The 5,371-nt window shown below is 30.0% G+C and overlaps 1 long non-coding RNA gene across 1 annotated transcript; it reads left to right on the forward strand.

Annotated features, from left to right (window-relative positions):
* Window positions 1–2,538: 2,538 nt before the first annotated feature.
* Window positions 2,539–5,006, forward strand: LOC126742145 (uncharacterized). The gene is made up of 3 exons (XR_007662495.1): window positions 2,539–3,582; window positions 4,031–4,267; window positions 4,650–5,006. It is a non-coding gene; the product is annotated as an uncharacterized LOC126742145 (long non-coding RNA).
* The last annotated feature ends 365 nt before the right edge of the window (window positions 5,007–5,371 follow it).

Raw genomic sequence — 5,371 nt, forward strand, 5'->3', positions numbered from 1 at the left:
TGAATTTTTTTAAACAGCTAGTTTTACGCGCTTTAAAAATCTTGGAACATTGAAAGGCCCTTTCTAATGTTCTAAGTTTAAAACAGTAGCCGATAATTTTGCCAGGCCAAAAATTAAATATGATCAAAATCAAGTCACGAAAGTTATTAAATGTCCACCAAAACTTTTGTCATAAACAGATATAATATTACTTTAATTAGTGTTTGAAAGTAACTAGTATATCTACTTTTTGAAAAGAACACATGTATTAAAAATAAATAAAATATATTAACTCTAAATAAGAGAAAAAAATGTTTATTTGAAAATCAAAGACGTTCACCTTATCACCAGAAAAAATAAAAAAGTCGCAAGATCTTGTGATATTTTATCAGACCTGGCAACACTGCAGTGCGATTTTTAGAAACCGTAAATATAGACATGTTTTATATAATAATGATTAAATAAACTTGATATTTGATTTCGTTTACGTCTGTCCTATACGCCGCCGGTAAAGAACTAATTAAATTTTTAATTTGCAGATAGTAGGGCTATGTTGCAATTTTTTAAAGCTTTTGCTCCAGATATGGCTGCCGACTACGCCGCCTATACATATACTTATAAACTCTTAACCGGGGACGTAGACCTGCTCATTTGCCGCTTTTCCGACGTCTAATCCGCTCTCGTGATTGGTCACTTTAGCATCTTAGAAAAATACTTAAAAAAAAAACCTCACATCAGAATGAGTTGAAAATTGGTCAGTGTTTCTTATTTGATTCCGCTCAGATTCACAATTTTGTTTGGCGATCCGTTATAATTTACCTTTTTATGATTTGCTATTATTGATTTCCCTCGTCAGCTGTTCAGTAGATCTTAGGGTAACTTCGTAGGGTCAAATAATAATCCCCATGAATAGGTGTGTAATTTATTGTGTGTTTAATTATTTTGTTCTACGGCTTTAAATAATATCAAAAAAAAGCGAATGAAAAAAGGATATAAAAAAGAGAAACTTTTTTAGTTCAATTGTGTTAAATAAAAATAGTAAAAAATATATTACTTTTATTAAATAAAATTGTTATTGCTTTTGTACTGACTTCTGTCACCAAAAATAAGCTTAACATAAGATGAGCAAAGACAAATAAATGTGCTCCTTTTACGAATGGAAAACACCAAAATATTCCTAATTTTAGAAAGCAATCGCAATTTAATCATATCTGTCCTGATTCCACCCTGTATAGAACATATAAACCTTTATTCCAATATTCAAATATTTTTCTTATTGATTACTAATCCTGTGTTCACTGAGGTGAGACATAGGTATAGAAACTAAGAGAGCTGAGTACCCGGAATGGATCAGAATTAATGTTTTTCTTACAACTTGTGTTTTTTTAAGAGTTTTTTTTTTATTTTATCTGTCCTTAAATTAAGTTTTTATTAATATTATAGTTCCAAGATATGTTGTTAGTATTATAAGAGACCAACAAATATATACTATGTACTCGTAAGTGATATATGTTTATACTAAAAAGTTGTTTTAATTTTCAAAGAGTTTATTTTATTTTGTAGATGGATGGATGTTTCTTTTGATAATACTCTGCTATAGAATTTTAAATAATTTTAAAATCTGTTTAATTTTTCTTTAGGAAACAGAACAAGTATATATTAAATAAGGATAATTCATCCTCTATTGAATTTATGTGTTAATAAAATGAGGATATTATTAACCTAATAAAAATGCATTTATATATTTTATGACGAGAAAATAGCACAAAAATTTTGACAACCTTTTCTAATCTGTTTAAAATTAGGGTACTTTAATGCTAACAAAATAGTTTTAAACATTTTTAAATTAATTCTAATTTATAAAATGTTTGTTATAATAGATTATTGTATATCATTTGAAGTAATTTTTTTCAGAAAAATTAAATATTAAATATATTGAAGAAAAACGTTGTTTTATTTCCATTTGTTTAATTGGTGATATGCCGTACACTATTGTTAGTACATGTCGTAGATTATTGCAGTAAATCAACTCATTTAGATATGTGAAATAAAGCCGAAAGGTTTAATTTTTGTTCAAATCAATATCTGATGCTAACACCCAATCAAAAAGGCCCTTTTCTCTAAGAGTAACCTTTTTGCATAGGCGTTTGCTTTAAATATTACGATTAAATGATAAGATTGTCAGATTAAATGGAATTTGATTTCCCGCTTTAATTTGGCCACGCCTTTCACCATTTTGATTCGTCCAATTAGGCATGTCAAACTATCAAGTTGGTTGCAACAGTCTCTGTTGCGCAAGCAAGAGGACGCTAGCTGATTTGTCAGAAGAATTTCAGTCACAGAAAATCCCCTTTAGAAATAAAAGTGAATGGTTGTTTTAAGTTGTCCGTTCGATCGAAAGATGGCGCGGCACGTCATCGATTTGCCGTACATTACAGGAGCTGTTTTATTTCAATTATTCTCCGATAGGTAGAGGCACTGTATTTTTTATTATAGGTTTTCCCGATTTGCTTTCGGTTAGTTTTGTTAATGTAAAAAAAAATGTGAGTAATTTTTTTTATTGGATTATTAAAACTTCCTAAGGTATCGTAGGTGTGGTCATTCAAAAGCATTTTTATTCAATATTATATTTAGAAAAAACAACAAGATTGATTTTAGACATAAAATAAAATACGTTCAGTACTACAAAACAATGATAATTAAAAAATACGACTACATCCATGTATATTTATGTTACATATTATACAGATTCTGAAAGATGCTACCCCGTCACACCTCATAACACAACACAAGAAAAAAGTACACCACTGGAGCACCCAAGATTCTTGGATTTATAAATAGGTAGCTAATTTCTATTTTGTGAAGAGCACTAAGTCTCCTTTGACAGGCACTTGACATTAAATATTAATGTGAATAACAAGAACAAGATTCTACAGCGAAAATATTGAAATCGAATGACGTAAACATGGCGGTATCAATGGCACCCAAAACCCACAGTACACAGAGGAAAATAGTAGGGACACGCAAATCTAACTGTCAAAAAACAATTGTTCCAATTCACAGCCGCAGGATGGCGCTGTTATGACTAAAATATTACAAAATTCTGTATTGCATTAGTTACGTAATGGCGCCACAAGATGCCGTAACATGCAGCTAAATCTTATTTTAGGGATTCCTAGTCGCGATTTTAATATTTTGATATTCCGATTTTCTGATAGTTTTATGTTTTATTGCGGTTGTTTTAATCAGTTTGTTTTGTATATTATAGTGCTACTTCTATAATAGGTAGTGCTAGCTGTGCTAGTGACCCTATAGTGCCCTGTACTATTTATAATTTGACTATTATTATTGGCAAGAGATGGGATGGAGGAGGAGGACCACTGTTTTCAGAATAACCCTCCCAAAAGGATAAAACAAAGACCATGTTGTGTTCAGGAATGTACAGATTTCTCTAGTAAGCCGCATCGGTTTCCGAAAAACAATCGCAGGCTCCTAAGGGCTTGGATAAAAGCTGTAAGACCAAAACATTCTCCAGAGAAGATTGTGTGCCAGGCACAGTTGGAGGTCTTAGAATTAATGCAGTCCCTACTATTAATCTACCAGGTAAAGTATTATAGTAAATTTGTATACTTTTAGTAATAATATTATCCGGAGTATTGTCCCATTCTGGGTTCCATTATATCATAAAATATACATAATAATTTCCTACATAAGATTGTTTTTATTCTTTCTGCTTTCTTCTGCCTTATGATAGTTACATCACCCTTGACAAATAGGCTCTCAAATAGGATGCCCTGTAATCCCTGTATATTTTATTATTGGGATTCACAGTACCACAGAATGGTTGAAAAAAGTGTGAATCATTTATAGTAAATAAATTTTATCATTTTAAGAGCATTTACTATAAAATATTTCTTAAACAAAATTGACAGGCACCTACCGTGCAAATAAATGCATGTAGGTATAGAATTTTTTATGTTTTCCCCCACTGATGATGGGATAATGCGGGATGCACCTACCAACTGCAATATATTTTTTTTTAACATTTTAGTGGATCAGGACATCGAAGTAAGGGATGATTTGTTTGAAAATACAGTAATGTCAATTGATTGTGACAGTTCATCTATGGGAATAGATCTTATAACACTACCAGATCCCATACTTAGCCAAAATTTCCCTTTAACAAATATCAGTCAACAAGAGAATAGGCCCATGTCTGCTTCCTTTAATTATTTAGGAAATACTTCTGCCTGCATGCCTGTTCAGAGTTCAAATCCAGTTATAGCAGGTAAGTGGTGTCCTCTTATTTTGTTCAAATTTTCTATGAAAAAATTTCTATGTAAATGTGTATGTTATTTTGAAATCTGTTTATAAATAACTCCAGGAAAAATTATAATTATTATTTCAAAGAAAATATTGTTATTTTTTTGCATATTTCTGAATCTTGCAGGATATTTTTTTTACTGGCATATATTTGATCATGTAATGTGCAACTTTGCCCTAATTTAACTGATTTTCTTTGTTTTATAATAACCAAGATTGCAATGGTCACTCTGTCCGTGTATACATACATGCATAATATTTTTTTTGTAGATCCTTTAAGGATTCTTAAATTTCTCGAGGAAATATTTAATTTTTAATTTTATCCACCAATTTTAATTTATTTATAGAGGTCCCTCTCAAGGTCCCCCTGGAAGGTTGTATGGGCAATAAGATGGATCTAAGTGACTTATCATTGGGTCACAAATATTTCAAAATAATAGAAAATCATCCCAACAGAAAATTATCCAGTACTCGTGGTAAAATGAAAATTTCAGGAGAGCACTTTTGGTGCTTACACTATGAGACTTAACGAATGTAGACTAAATGTAGAAAATACATGGACATCCCACCTTTTTTCTTTGTACTTTTCATATTTCATTACATTACAATTACATTTTGTCTTGAATGTCCCATAATTTTAAGTACGACTAATTATAATTTCTTGATAATAAACAGTTTGTAAATAAAATATGGGTATAACTTTAGATTTTTATATATTCTTGTATAAAAAATAATAAATAGTTACAATTAAAAAAGCTAAATATTTAGCTTTTTCACTTTTCAGTATAGTAATCTTAAAAAATATTTTTACAAAGAATAGAACTGTTAAAGTGCCTTAAAGATTAAACCAAGAATTTTGACCCATAAATTGGTGCATTTCTTCAGAGAGTAAATTTTGTTTCGTTTCAAACTATTTAAGAAAATCACAATACACCTATAATACATATGGTATGCCAAGTAGGATTTGTGATGTCACAAATGTTTAAATTGTCATTGAAATACAAGGAGAGATTATTATTTTTATTATTATTATAATTACAATCATTTTGTTCACCAAATATTATATTAA

This window comes from Anthonomus grandis, chromosome 11 (genome assembly GCF_022605725.1).
Source record: "Anthonomus grandis grandis chromosome 11, icAntGran1.3, whole genome shotgun sequence".
Lineage (NCBI taxonomy): Eukaryota > Metazoa > Arthropoda > Insecta > Coleoptera > Curculionidae > Anthonomus > Anthonomus grandis.